The sequence below is a fragment of the Lycium barbarum genome, chromosome 9, assembly GCF_019175385.1.
Source record: "Lycium barbarum isolate Lr01 chromosome 9, ASM1917538v2, whole genome shotgun sequence".
Classification (NCBI taxonomy): Eukaryota; Viridiplantae; Streptophyta; class Magnoliopsida; order Solanales; family Solanaceae; genus Lycium; species Lycium barbarum.
Genome location: NC_083345.1, coordinates 4,375,757 through 4,391,808, shown reverse-complemented (window position 1 = coordinate 4,391,808; position 16,052 = coordinate 4,375,757). Strand labels below are relative to the sequence as shown.

General features: G+C 36.3%; 1 pseudogene; it reads right to left on the bottom strand.

Moving 5' to 3' along the window:
* Positions 1 to 10,940: 10,940 nt before the first annotated feature.
* Positions 10,941 to 12,884, bottom strand: LOC132611541 (receptor-like protein Cf-9; annotated as a pseudogene).
* Positions 12,885 to 16,052: the final 3,168 nt, after the last annotated feature.

Sequence of the window (16,052 nt, the reverse complement as noted above, 5' to 3'; positions counted from 1 at the left end):
GGACTTTGATTTTTAAGTCTATCTACTTTTTTAGTAGGTGTTTTTTTAAAAGCCACGACATAATTTTTTTTCTATTAGTTGGGTCTGGTTCGTTTAAAAAAATGAATAGACTTATTTTTGTTTAAAGCCAAGCATATATATTTTTTTAAAACAAATGAGGCAACCCACTAGCAAAAAAAAATTATCTCGTGGCTTTAAAAAATAAGTACGATATGAACCCACAAACTCAAAATCTTAACACTGACCTGAAACAAAAAGAATTGGATCAACTATAAATTTCATATGAAACAAAAGCATCAAGCAAAGAACAAATACAAAAACTGTGGTGAATTTAAACAAGCAAAGGTGTTATGTCCCGTGTTTTCGTATAATTGGAAATTGAGAAAATAATTAAGACTTGTATGTTATAAGGAAATATCTTGATTCTAGTTGATATGACTATGTTGGTTATGAAACCATTGGTGCTAAGACATTGGGGAAGGCCGAGGGAAAATTTGGAATTTCGGAAATTAGTTTCGGGAATTACAAAACGGGATTTTTAACGAATTGGACCAAGAAAATTGGAACAAAAATTGAGGCCCAAAGATATGGGGTGGCCGGCCACAAGGCTTGGCCCAAGCCCTTATTAAGTGGTCATGTGATTTTCACATGACCCTTAGTTGGATATATATCAAGTCCCCTTTAGACTTATCAAGAAATCAAGCAAACTTATCATTTGAACACCAACTACACCTCTCGGCCGAAGCTAGTGGGAGAGAAAGAAAATATTTTCTAGCCCTTGTGTTTGATCCAAAAATCTTGTTCTTCCCATATTTGTAGAGTACTCAAGACGCTCTCCGACGTGATACAATTTATTTGGCGCAAGGATCACATTTGCGACAAGTCGGATTTTCAAGAAAAGGTAAGAATTTTGCCCCTTAAATGTTATGGAATTGGTATGAATATGTTAAGGATTGAGAATAGACGAGAAATTCGTAGTTTTGATGTGTGTGTATGAAGCCATCTGTATATGTGTGTTTGATGTGGTAGCCGTGAGCCATAAGGTGTGTAAGGCAACGTGAACTTGATTCGTTTAGTTGTTTGTTGTGTCGTTGTGACACTTATGACGTAAATGAATGTTTAATGAATCGAATTGGCATTTGAAAATGGTTGCGAATTATTATGGAAAAGTATATGATTTCGGTATATTTGTGTATATCCTTGTATAATTATGATATTAAGACTTTGAATGTGACTTATGGTTGTTGTTAATGAATTCGGAATGAAACAATACGAGTTAGTATGTTCGTTGGAAATTGTTGACGTTTCGGATGAATTATGGAAAGTGACGAACTTCTTGAATTTGTGTATATTGTTTGGAACCTAATTGGGATGTGTTGGAATAATCTTGAGTGAGTGAGTGAATACAATAATGTGGACATTAGTTTGGTATTGTGAAGTTTGAATGGAAGTTGTAAACTTATATGATAAGGAAGAATATTGGAGTTAGAATGATTTAGTTGTGGTTTATGTTGTTTGTGATGTTTGGGTTGTTGTTGTTGATGTTTATTGAGCCGAGCTAAGTATCGGGGGTGTTAGATATATAGGGGAAATGCTGCCGAAATTTCGGTAGACAACAATGAAGTTAAGGGAATTCTTAAGCCTTAGAATCTCTAATTGGTAACTTTGACCATTTGCAGATTCCGGACGAAACGGGATTTGAGTTTGGGGTGAGCATAAGACGTCTATAAGGTATGTAAAGCTCCCCACTTCTTCTTTTGGCATGTCTTAGTATGTTAGGTTGATATCGGAACCCCCGGAGCAATTCTGCTCCTCGAAATCCGATCTATAGAATGACTACTATTCATTCAATTCGATTGAAGCCTAATGACTCTATTTTGGCTAGAAATCAATCAAACGTCCGAAACCTATGTAAATGTGATCGGGTTATTTCGAAATCTCTATGTATGATCTTATAGACCCGAAATGTCCATAAATTATGTTCGCCACCTCGACTTGACCCGAGGTGGGCCCGCTAACCCCGAGATGCCTTATTTGTCCTATTAGGCTCTCTTTTTGGATAAGCTTCGATAAAGAATCTTCGATTTTGAAACTTTCCTCTATGAAATATGTTTTGATCACTATGATATGCTAATCTATGTTTTGAGCCATACGTACCACTTTGGGAAACATTTTGTCAAATGAACTTTTGTACTAGCTAATTTTCCGACTACTTTGGTTAATGAAATGACTTATGAAATCATCAAATTTTGAAAGGCTATTTTGATATACAAATTGCATTGTTTGCTCATGACTCCGCTCGTGCCTTATTATGACTTCGTTCACCGGTTCCCGGGCCGGTTATGGTTCGTGCGCCATATGATGATTCGGCCGTATGCTGTGTCACGGTTTCCCGAGGCCTCGCCATAGGGCCGGGTTCCGTTTGGAGTTATGTTGTGATATGGCTGGTGATGCGATACGCTCACATGTGTGTGTTCGGGGATGTACGGAGATTTGAACCTTCTGGTGTTATGCTGTGTGTGGCACCAGCGTCGGAGTGGTGACCACGTTCTTGAGCGTTGCATGATTTTGTTTGCATTATATATATGTATATGATTTTTATATAAAGTTTTGACACACTGTTCGAGACTCCTCTTTTGTATCTTATTTGCTTTCAGTTGTGGCCTATATTTCTGTACTCCGTGCTTTACATACTCAGTACATATTTCGTACTGACCCCCTTTCTTCGGGGGCTGCGTTTCATGCCCGTAGGTACAGACGCCGGTGATCCACCGCTGTAGGCCTTACTTTCTGCTATTTCGGAGTACTCCTCTTCGATCCGGAGTCCACTTTTGGTACATACATCTTTTGCTATGTATATATTTTGTACATTTGACTATTTGGGTACGGCGGGGCCCTGTCTCGCCATATGTCTTTGTTTTGGATTCGTAGAGGCCTGTAGTCATGTATGTGGGGCGAGGGTCCTATATGCTTTTGTTTGATTTTGATATTTGGTCTTGATGCGGTCTGTTGTGATGGTGGCCCTAAATGGCCCTTGTGCTTATGTTTGTACTTATGACCGGCGATGGATCTTCCGCCGCTCTTTTCTGATTTGATATGATATTTTGATACATGCGACCGCTTAAGACAGATTTCGATATAAATTATGTTCGAAATGGCTTTTATGAAATTTCGAAATAAGTTTTGATTTGATAAATGAATATGCGATTTGGTCTGGGTACCCAAGTAGGGTGCCAGTCGCGGCCCACGGGGCTGGGTCGTGACAAAAGGGGCACAGAAAAATAAATAAAACAAATAGAGAGATAAAAGGAGAGAAAATGTGCTTTGTAGAAAAGTATTGATTTAGTTAAGTGGGCCCTATGTTTCATTCAAAGAATTGATAATTGATTTCAATTGAATTAAGTTGAAAAAAGATAAAAATTTATTTGATCAAATAAACACCATACCTAGACTTTTTTTTTTCGGGTATGGGTCAAAGTTAACGGGTCGGTTACGTAGATATTGGGCAAATGTTTAAGAAATGAGAAAATGGTCCTTAATATATTGGCTTGACTTTTGGTCCTTGATACACATTTTTTTGCATGGATTTTCCTTTAAAGGCGCTGATCTTTAATTTTTGCCCCTCAAATTGCTGGTGTTTAATTTTTATTGTTATACCCTATTTTAACCGGAGTCAAAATAGTTTACAACATTTCGGTAATTCCGGGGTTAATTAAAGTTAAGGAGTCGCCACCTAATTATTTATGGTTAATTAGGACACCTAAAGTTAATTAAAGTAATTATCTAAAGTTAACTCCGCTTTAATGTCTACAAAATTTAAGATTCTAGGTAAGGGTTCAATTAGTCTGAAGGGAAGATATTAGGTATCCTTTAAGACCCATTAACAATGGTTAACTGACCGGACTTACAATTAATTAGGCTAAGTGTAAAAGGTGAACATTTTATGAAAGAAAGTATGTTGAAAATATGTCTATAAATATAGTGCAGAGTGTAAATTGGTTAACATGATGTTTTAACAAAAGGCAAATATGATTTTGGAAAGCAGGACTTCGGTTTGGCAAAAGTTTTACCCCAATGAAAAGAAACATGAACTGATGTCATTTAGCTCAAGTTATATTTCCAAGTTTAAACATTTCTAGGCTTACTAAAAATATCCTTTGGCTGAAAATTTATTAAGGATCATAGTGGTATCACAGTGGTTTAGAATTTTAAACTTTGAAATCAAATCCTTTTGACGCAATATTTCTGGAAAGATTATCTTTTAACTCAAAAGTAAAATCCAAGGCTTGTTGTCATTTATCATAGCTAAACTTGACAGTTCTGGCCAAACTCAATCAAAATGAGATGAAGTTTTCTTTTCTTAGAAAAGCTGAGATTTTAAAAAAAGATTAGATATTTTACTTAACTTAGAAAATAAGTTCACTAATTAAGTGCTAGCTAATTTAAATAAATGAAAACCCTACGTGATTCCGTGATTCCCTACAAAGATAAATAACAGAAGCTTAGCCCTAAACCAAAATGAGCACAAAAACTTAGAATTTTAAAAGGATTCTACCAACAGTAAGCAACAAACATTCATGCTCAGATAATATGTAAAAAAACAACAAGCATATCACTTTATGATAGGGAGTTAGAAGAAAATTATGGCAGGATGTTCCCTATTTCCCCCAGCTTTTCATTTTTGTTGAGATGTATTCGGGGGAGCGAGAGACACAGAGGGAAATGCAGATGCACGCTCCAGGGCTTGCGGTGACGTCGACTCTCAACGTGGGACTCTTCGGCTCCGGTGTTCATGCAAACAAAGAAAAGTAGCATAAGAGGTAGCATAACGTAACAGTAAAACAGTAGAGTAATCATAAGCAGTAACCTCTCCTCAAATAGGTACCAAATAAAGTATCGGCCCAGCCAAGTGTAGTAAACACTTGCTGAAAATTTGCAGCAACAAAGTTAATCTAAAAGCAGTATTTTCAACCTCAAAATACAATAATAATTCAACTCAGAATGAAGCTGAAATTTAACTCAAAACGTAGCAGAAATGCAGTTCGAAAATGCAGTGGTTCATGGCCCAAAAGTAAAGCAGCAAAATGGCTAAAATGCAGCAGCGGTTTCAACCCAACAAGATGGCTAAAATGCACCAGCAGTTTCAGCGCAAAATAGGCTTCAGAATTAAGTAGCCAACTTCATCAAAGTAGAGATTTTTTTTTCTTTAGACTGTTTTAAAATAGGGTTTAACGTGGAGGTTCACTCATATCAAGATAACCAAACCTCATATTGAAATTATCCTAAAAGAAATTGTGCAAGTGCTCTACCCATAACCAAAACTCAAGATTAGGAAATATTGCACTGGTCAGTTTGAGATTCAGACACGCAAGCAGATTATCCACATACAATGAGGCAAATACAAAGCATAGATAGTTGCTAGAGGTACTGACGAACGTCCTGACCATATGGCGAAATATTGCCTCCTTGAACTATGCTAATGAAACGAACTATAATGAATCATATAAGCATTTTAGCAAAGAAGCGAATAATAGTCAGGTTCCTAAAGCGAGATGATGATAAGTTTCAACTAACGATAACATGAAACATCTCAATCATTCACAATAGACATGTTACAGATTGGGTATGACAGACTGTATCACTTATAAGCAATGAACAGATCCGAATAGGTGATCGTATTTGTAGTACCTGATGCTTGCTCAAAATTGATAGATTAAAACAAGTTCCATTATCAGACCATATGATTAAATAACCCCAGTAGTTAAACTAACAGAGGCACTATCTATTGCCGAAATTTGATGAACAACATGCTCATACAAATAAGGACCTAAAAAAGAAAACTAAACTAACACTGGATACAGTATAAACTATGAGACTACTTTTGGCTTATCTATTCTCATATAAACATACTAACAGTATATAACTAAGCTAACCAAACAGAGCATGTAACTACACTCTATATCTTACGAAAAACAGTGAATCTAAACTAAACAACAATTAACTAATTAAACATATAGGAAATTAAATTAAGAAACGTAAATCTGAACTAAAATTTAAACGAATTACTGACCGTATCCGAGTGCAGTGAACGGGGTTGTAAATCTCCGATCTACACTTGATTTCAACGCAACAGCAGAATCGAAAGAGTAAACCCCTCAATATATCAAATGAATATATCTGAGATATAGTGAAAAATATAGATATTTCAAGGCGGCTCAAAAAGAATCCCCTTTCGGCTATGGACTTAAGGCCATTTTATAGTAGACGAAAAACTAGGGTTTCACTCATTTTTGGGAGGGATTTGAAGTTGAATTTTTGAAAACGAATAAAAAATGAGCCGTTAAATCTGGGAAAATCTTCACGTGATTTGATTCGGGAGTTACCAAAAATGGGTCGACCATTCTATGATTTTTGAGGATCAACATATCTTGTAGCAAAAGAGGGAAAATTCTTTCTCTGTCAACGATAGAGCTCAGGTAAAGTAGACGTTTAGACAACTTTTGGTATGAAAATGTGGGGGACAAACTTGTTCACAGCTAAAGCGGACTGGGCTTTTGCTAGAAATGGAGGGAGATGAGAGAAAAAGAGAGAGAAAGAGGGAGAGAGAGCTGCGGCGTTAATTTGTTTAGGGTTGGGAATGAAAAGGACAAGATATGGGTCGGTCGGGTCGGGTCAGGTGTTGTTGGGCTGGTCTGTTGGTCCGAAAGTGTGGGCTGGTAGAGTTAATGAATTTAAAGTGTGGGCTGGTGGGGATCCGAATTTGGCCTTTTTCTTCCTTTAATTAATTTATTTGGACATCTTCATCTTACTAATTTTGGACTAGAATTAACCACTTTCAAATATATAATACAACTTCTTATTAAAGTAAATAACCGTGCAATAAATATTTGAAAGTATTAATATAATGCTTTGTTAAGTAAATTTGAAATGACTCGTCCAAATTATTAACGATCAAGAAACGCACATAAATTAATTGAAGAAAAAGTGGGACAAAATTGCGTGTCAACATTTATCCTTCGCTTAAAAAAGTGGCAGAAGATATCCCGAGAATCTGGGTTCGAACCCTCACTCAGTTAGAAGAATATAATTTCACAAGGCAAGGCTTCACGAAAAGTCTGCCTTAATTCGGGGTTTGCCTGAAGGCAAAAAAAAAAAAAAAAAAACTCTGCTTGAATTGCTTGAATAGGCCTAATTTGGCAATGAAACTCTGCCTTGCATTTTTTTTTACCGAGCCGGACTTCGTACCCGGAACCTCGGTGTATTTTAGGCGAAAGGCAAAAATTAAAGTTAGACCCCCTTTTTCCAAGAGATTTTTTGTGGGTCCACCTAATCTCAGCTAGCTTTCTTTTTTTATTCTTAAAAAAAAAAGATCTTCATCTTAAAAAAAAAATCTCCTTTATTCTGCTTTCTCTACACAAAAAAGAATGACAATTAAGTTCAGAAAAGGAGCCTAATTCTGCAGTTGCTCTACCACTGGGTGTAAGCCATGTCTTCATTTAGTTTTCAGGAGCACACGGTATTTCAAAAAGCCCCTCTTTGATCAAGATAACTTTATCTTTTTCATCTTAATTTTACTCTCAGATCACCTTATTACTTGTTGATTAATGGGTTTTTCAGCTTGCTGGGTTAAGCTTTTGTTTTGCTTCTTATGGTTAAAGTTTCCACCTTCTTTATTTGGGTCTATTGACTTAGAGCCCGTTTGGATGGGCTTAAAAAAATAGCTTATAAGCTGAAAACAACTCATAAGTTATTTTAGATAAGCTAAGCCAAACGGGTTTAATTATTATTTTTGGCTTATTTCAAGCACAAAATGGTAGATGGTAGAAAAAAGTCCCATTTGGTAACAATTTTTGGCTAAAGCGTGATTCTTTTTTAATTTGAATTGGAAGGAAATAAAAAAAAAGTCATACCTAGTGTAATCCCACAAGTGGGGTCTGGGGAAGGTATGATGGTGTCACATCCTAACCTCGCTAGGGTGTGATGGGCACCCGACCCTTACTTAGGGCCGAGCGAACCCGCTGACTCTTACTACACACATAATCGTTTTGGACTCTTAATCAAATAAAAATGAAATACATAGTTAAGGATTCCAGAATCATTCTTTTCATCGTTCTTAAGTCAAGTAGAATCTGTAATCATAAGGAATCTATAACATAATGCATAATGACACATCGGCTGGTGGAGCCGCTTACAAGACTGACATTCTATACCCACGACTCTATCTGCAAAGTCTCTAACATCAATCAGAAATCATAACATATAAACTCTGACTCGGCAACACTCTGGAAGGAAGTGGAGCTAGCCAATCCCGCTGGAACACCTTCTAGCAAAGTCTTCTACTCATCTGGGTGTACCTGCATGGCATAAAACGCAGCCCCCGAAGAAAGGGGGTCAGTACGGAATATGTACTGAACATGTAAGGCAGGAATCACAGTAAAAGGATCATAATTGATATAAGGAGTACAGAAACGTGTACAATGTGCAGAATACCAAAGCTCTTGCCTTTAAAACATAAATCATGCATATCATTATCACATACCGTACCCGGCCCGTTATGGGACTCGGTGGATAAAATCATGTCATCATACTATCATGTCATCATGCATGCATGCATATATATATATATATATATATATATATATACCGTACCCGACCCTCTAGTGAGGGACTCGGTGAATGAAGTTATGTGCACATATACCGTACCCGGCCCATCATGGGACTCGATGCCATAATCATGTCATCATATACATATACCGTACCCGGCCCGTCATGGGACTCGGTGCCATAATCATATCATCATATACATATACCGTACCCGACCCTCTGATGAGGGACTCGGTGAACAATGCAGTGGAGTGTGCACGATGACATATCCTGGCCCGGGACTCAGTGAAAGACATATTGAGGCGTGCACGAGCAGAGTAGTGAGAAACTATATGCATATAAAACAAATTTTAAGACTCGATGGATAAGTACATAAATCGACACTTGAGGATCATAAACACGTTTCAAGTCAATCCGAGTTAGTATGAGAAAGTTATGGACAATATCCCTTACAGAAACCTCTTTGAACGTTTCAGAAGCTATCTTTAGAAAATCAAAGCAATAGTCATATCAAGCCTTTCGAATATCGTTATGGATCAAATCAAAATAGAACTTTTGGAGCCACACACATGTATCAAGACATAGCAAAACAGTTTTCGGAAGTCAAGAACATTAGCCATCCTAGTGGCTCTAAGAATAGGAGTTTCCTTGAAATCATACATATACATTGTCTATTCGTTTCACAAGGATCATGCCAAAAGAAAGAAAGGGTAAGCCTTATATACCTGCTCCACGTCCTATTAGCTACGCTTAATTGTCCAAGCTTTCTAGTCTACATTCAAGAGAATTGACACAATCATTAGACTCATCGTCATATACTTGCCTTAGTCCTTCAAATGAATTCATTTACAATCTACCGAAATTTCGGCAGCATTTCCCCTGTAAATGTCACACCCCGAGAATTTAACTCGGCCAATTTATTAATCAACAATCCGAGAACTCGGCCAATTTATCAATAATAATCCGAAATCATTCTAACATGATTCAAGAACACTTCAAATAATTCACGCAATATTCAAAACAACTCAACCAACATACCACTTCACCCGAAACCTTTCAAATTCAACGAGAACAATAACAACACATTTCCTTTCTTCCAAATTCATGAACTACGCCAATAATCTACACATCAACGACTTCATCAATCAATTCAAAATGCATTCTAACGTTAGTAACTCCTTTTACATAATTCGACAACATTTTACTTATATTCAATTCAATCACAACAACCCAACTTACAATCTTCCAAACACATCTCTCGCTTCCAAATTCATGAATTATATCAACAACCCACCTCTTAACAAATTCATTCATACAAATATAAGAAACCATACTAATATCATATTAACTTCTTCAACAATCCCACAATGATTACAACTTCATTTCAAACCATTAAATCCTCATTTTACATCATAGAATCTACCACAACAACAATTAAAATACTAAGTAAAATCAATTCTTCACATCTCACCAATTCAATCCCCATTCGTCCACATCCTACACACACATATTTCATGAATTTCCACATACCACAATATGCACAAATCATCCATAACATATGAAAGAGATGATTAGACCTTACCTTTATCCCTTGATTCCGCCACTCGGCTAGGGTCTACAACTTACACAACGAATGCTTTGCTTGCTCCAACAACTACTCCATGTTGTTAGGGACGTTCCACTTCGTTGAATTACTAGAAGAAAATTATTTTTCTTGATCAAACCCAAGAGCACTAAATTCGGCCAAGCCATGGCCGAATATGGTCCTTTTTTTTTCTTGAAATTTCTTGAGCTTATGGAAGATGAAATATGTCTAGATTTTTCCCACTTATTCATATATATATATATATATATATATATATATATATATATATATATATATATATATATATATATATAGTTCCTTCAAGTGTAAGGGGGACACATGCCCCCACCCTTGGCTTGAGTCAATTGGCCAAGCCTTGGGGTGGGGACCACCCCACACCACACGGACAAGAGGGGCCTTGGCTAGAACCTTCTTGAATTTTTTTTTGTGAAATTTTCTTTTTGCCCCTAGCCTTCCACAATATTACCATGAACCACCTTGTGAATTTCCCTTTTTACCCTTAGCCTTTCTCAATATTTCCATACTAATAAACAACTTGTATATTAAAATAACTTTGGAAAATAGTCTTGCCCTTAACTTACCACGACTATCTTAAAATATCCGAATGTACAAAATACGGGATATGACAGATGGCAGACCTTACGTCTACCTTTATGGGATAGAGAGGTTGTTTCCAATAGAACTGGAACGAAATGTTGGAAAGAAATTGTGCAATGATGCCTTGGTGTTCTCAGTTCTCACTTGGGATGGGCATAGATCCATTGGATGAGAGATCTATTATTCGAATTTGAGCAAACAAGTTTTCAGCCCTTGAATATTTTATAGGGCCATGCAACTTATTTGATCTCAAACTTAAAATCTTCAAATCAGGTAGGGTTCCCAACCAATTTGTAAATGTGTCATTCAACTCATTGTTACCTAAATCAAGGAGTTCCAAACCTTTGGAATTGATCAATGATTGTGGCACTTTCCCCTGTAGCTTATTCCCATCCAATTTAATGATCCCGAGTGTGTTTCCAATATTAATTGTCCCACTTAGACTATTGTTGCTTAAATCCAAAAGCCAAAGCTCACTCATCTCACCCAAACATTGGCAGATTATTCCCTCCAAGTTATTACTTCCCAAATCTAGCGTTGCTAGTGTTTTCAGATTGCAGATAGTTGAATCAATCTGTCCACTAAGATTATTTTGAGAAAGGAGAAGATTAGATAGGCTCTGCTAGTTTAGGAGTGACTTTGGAATTGGACCTTCCAGCTGATTGTGTTTTAAAACAATTGTGCTCAATGTTTTGGACTTGAAATCCTGAATTTTAGTGAAATTGTTATTGCTCAAGTCTGCTATTATCGGTTATTTTCTGTGCTCTAATTATCCTGTATTATCTGTGTCGCTTGCATTATTTCATTTCCATATCGCTTTAAATCTCTTATCCGAATCTCTTAACCTTATCTAACTTCTTTTTATGCTTTTATTGAGCCGGGGGTCTTTCGGAAACAGCCGACCTACCTTGGTAGGAGTCAGGTCTGCGTATAATCTACCCTCCCCAGACCCTACGATGTGGGATTTCACTGGGTTGTTGTTGTTGTTGTTGTTGTTATTTCTCAAGTCTAATTCACTTAGTGAAGGAAGGGAGAATATACAAGAAGGTATTAGACCAGTTAGGGAATTGGATGAAATAATTAAGGATCAAAGTTATGTCCAGCTTTGATTACAAGATAAGCACTCAATTTGGCCATTCAAGTTGTTTCCGCTAAGTGATAAGTAGTCAATACTGGTGATATTCCATATAGGTTTAGGAAAGGGCCCTAAGAGATTGGAAGAATGCATGTCTAATGTTTGCAGTGAAGTTAGATAGCTAAATGATTCAGGTATCCTACCGGTAAAATTCACACCTCCAAGATATAACTCTATGAGAGATGCACTGCTATTCCATTTGGTTGTGGGAAACCCAACAGTGAGCTGGGTATTGTATGATAAAACAAGAGATTGCATGCTGGAAAGGTGAAAAACTCTTTCGAGCAATATACCAAATAACTGTGTCCATAAGCCTTAGAGTTGTTAAAAAAGAAGAGAAATTTAGAGGAATGGTGGAAGTGATGTTCACAAAGCTAAGGTCAAGTTCTTAAGAAGCAGTTCAAAATTGTGAGGTCCAATTCTAAGCCCATATGGGGAAAGATTCCAGATACGAAGAACGCATAATTTTGAAAGATGAGAGATTTCAGAAGGGATTAGACCAGGAAAACCTTAATCCCCCACATCAAGATGTGTCAAACTAGAAAACTCACCAAATTTTGGCGAAATGAGCGACCCGGAAAAATTATTAAAAGACAAATCAAGCCATTTGAGATTGGACAGTTGAAAGAGGCTACTATTGGAATGAAACTTGCCTTGAAGTTGGCTGCAAGTGAGGTTAAGCTCAATCACTTGTCCTGTCGTCTCCTCACAATAAACCCCATCCCATTCGCAGCAATCTGTGCTCTTGTTCCACGTAACTATTTTTGGATGAGAAAATTCACAAAAATCAGAAGCATTGGGATTTATGGTAAACATGTGCTTGAATTGAAGAAGAGCAAGGACTTGATCATTGAGGCATAAATGAGGTAAGGATGAAGAGGAAACAAGTTGACAGAGAAAGGCTATATATAGCAGAAACAACGCAAGTATTCCATAACCCATTTTTGTTACTAAAAAGATCAAAATTGAGTTGGTAGCGAAGAAATAAAGAAATTTTTGCTCTGTTCATCTATTCAATAATACTGAGTTATATATAGCAGAAAACAAAGAACATTTACTACTGTAGCTTCGGAGTAGTCAATACGAGGAAGGTCACCTAGTCATTTTCAGGTTTAAAATTTTGACTGGTTAGGATGAGAGTGTAAGTTGGGGTAAAGACATTGACTTACAGAATAACATACTTTTCCTTTACTCTGCTTTCACTATACAATCAAGAATCTCAATCAAGTTCAGGGAAGGTTCCTAATATTTTTCATCAGCACGCAGTATTATTGTAAGGTTCCATTTAAATCAAAGTAGAAACCGTCTACGATTCAAATACAATCCTAAACAAAGAAAATTGTGTGGAGAATTGAAACAAACAAAAATAAATAGAGAGATAAAAGAGAAGAGAGAACTTTATCTTTTTCATCTTGATTTTACTCTCAGATCACCTTATTACTTGTTGATTAATGGGGTTTTCAGCTTGTTGGGTTAAGCTTTTATTTTGCTGCTTATGGTTAAAGTTTTCACCTTCTTTATTTGGTACTGTTTACTTCGTCAAATATTGTTTCCAGCTTGTTACTTGTCTTTTAATTGCACGGTTTTCCCTTCAAATGGGCTGGACTTTGATTTTTACCCCTCAAATAGGCAAAGATCCCTAATTGCACGGTTTGCCCTTCAAATGGGCTGGACTTTGATTTTTAAGTCTATCTACTTTTTTAGTAGGCGTTTTTTTTTTAAAGTCACGACATAATTTTTTTTTCTAGTAGTTGGGTCTGGTTCGTTTAAAAAAATGAATAGACTTATTTTTGTTTAAAGCCTAGCATATATTTTTTTTAAACAAATGAGGCAACTCACTAGCAAAAAAAATTGTCTCGTGGCTTTAAAAAATAAGTCCGATATGAACCCACAAACTCAAAATCTTAACACTGACCTGAAACAAAAAGAATTGGATCAACTATAAATTTCATATGAAACAAAAGCATCAAGCAAAGAACAAATACAATAACTGTGGTGAATTTAAACAAGCAAAAGGGCACAGAAAAATAAATAAAACAAATAGAGAGATAAAAGAGGAGAGAAAATGTGCTTTGTAGAAAAGTATTGATTTAGTTAAGTGGACCTTGTGTTTCATTCAAAGAATTGATAATTGGCTTCAATTGAATTAAGTTGAAAAAAGATAAATATTTATTTGATCAAATAAACACCATACCTAGACTCCTTTTTTCGAGTATGGGTCAAAAGAAGAAAAGTCTTCTACAAATCTCCTGTAATAACCTGCTAAGCCCAGGAAGCTAGGAACCTCCGTAGGTGTTGTGGGCCTTGGCCAAGTCTTCACCGCTTCAATCTTTTGGGTATCTACCCGAATACCATCGGCTGCAATAATATGCTCTAGAAAGGTCATTGAGTTCAACCAAAACTCACACTTAGAAAATTGGGCAAATAACTCTTGAGTCTGAAGAACTGCAAGAACGGTACGCAAATGATCCGCATGTTCGTTTTAAGCTTATAAGCTATTTTTTTAAGCCCATCCAAACGGGCTCTAAGTCAATAGACCCAAATAAAGAAGGTGGAAACTTTAACCATAAGAAGCAAAACAAAAGCTTAACCCAGCAAGCTGAAAAACCCATTAATCAACAAGTAATAAGGTGATCTGAGAGTAAAATTAAGATGAAAAAGATAAAGTTATCTTGATCAAAGAGGGGCTTTTTGAAATACCGTGTGCTCCTGAAAACTAAATGAAGACATGGCTTACACCCAGTGGTAGAGCAACTGCAGAATTAGGCTCCTTTTCTGAACTTAATTGTCATTCTTTTTTGTGTAGAGAAAGCAGCATAAAGGAGGATTTTTTTTAAGATGAAGATTTTTTTTTTTAAGAATAAAAAAAGAAAGCTAGCTGAGATTAGGTGGACCCACAAAAAATCTCTTGAAAAAAGGGGTCTAACTTTAATTTTTGCCTTTCGCAAAAGTCAAGCCAATATATTAAGGACCATTTTCTCATTTCTTAAACATTTGCCCAATATCTACGTAACCCACCCGTTAAACGGGTCTAATTTTTTTGGGGCTTATTTCAAGCACAAAATGGCTTTAAGCTGGCCAGCCAAACACTCAAAAAAGCTAAGAACAGTTTATAAGCAACTTATAAGCCAATCCAAACGGGCTCTTTGTATAGATTTTTAAATATACATTTATATGTACCCCATGTACTTATTCTCATATTTTTGAGGAATGTAAAATCTTTTATGGTAGCAGTCGCTCAATTAGGTCTCTCCTTATGATTCCAATGTTGTTTTTTTCCCTTCAAGTTAGGGGTGGGCGTTTGGTTTTATCAAACTTCGGTTTGGGTATTTCGGATTCGGTTTTTTGAAGGTGTCCACCAAACACCGAACCCAACTAGTTCGGTTCGGTTTCGGTTTTTTAAAGTTCGGTTCGGTTCGATTTCGGTTTTTTCAATTCGGTTTTTTTAATATAATATTAGAAGCGATTCCATTGACACTAATTCATATTCTCAAAAGCAATAAAACATAAAACTGATAAATTAAAATCAAACAAACAGGATACACAAGAACAGAAAACTATAATCATGATATAGGATTACTAGGTGTTATATACATACCGTAAAAATAATTAAGAAAACACATAAAGGACATACATTAATCCTAAAGAGACATCCTAGTTACTTTTCTTTGTTAAGGATATTTGATTTTTTCAATTGAAGTGGAAAATTAGGGATACAAATGCAAAAGAGGACTTATTACAATTGGGTTTTTTTTGCTTTAAACTTAATGGGTCTGGACTATTTTAATTTTTTTGGGTAATGTATTAAATTTCGGTGCGCGTTCGGTTTTATCAAACTTCGGTTCGGCTATTTCGGTTTCGGTTTTTTGACGATGGACACCAAACACCGAACCAAACTAGTTCGGTTCGGTTTGTTGAAGTTTCGGTTCGGTTCGGTTTTCGGTATTTATGCCCAGCCCTACTTCAAGTTCATCATCATGGCATCTTCTTGTTTAACAGGGGTGGATGCACCGTATGTTAGACGGATTCTGCAGAATCCATTAGTTTTAGGCCAAACTTATATGTGTTTGTATATATAATGAATGCGTGTTGAAAGAAATACAAATACAG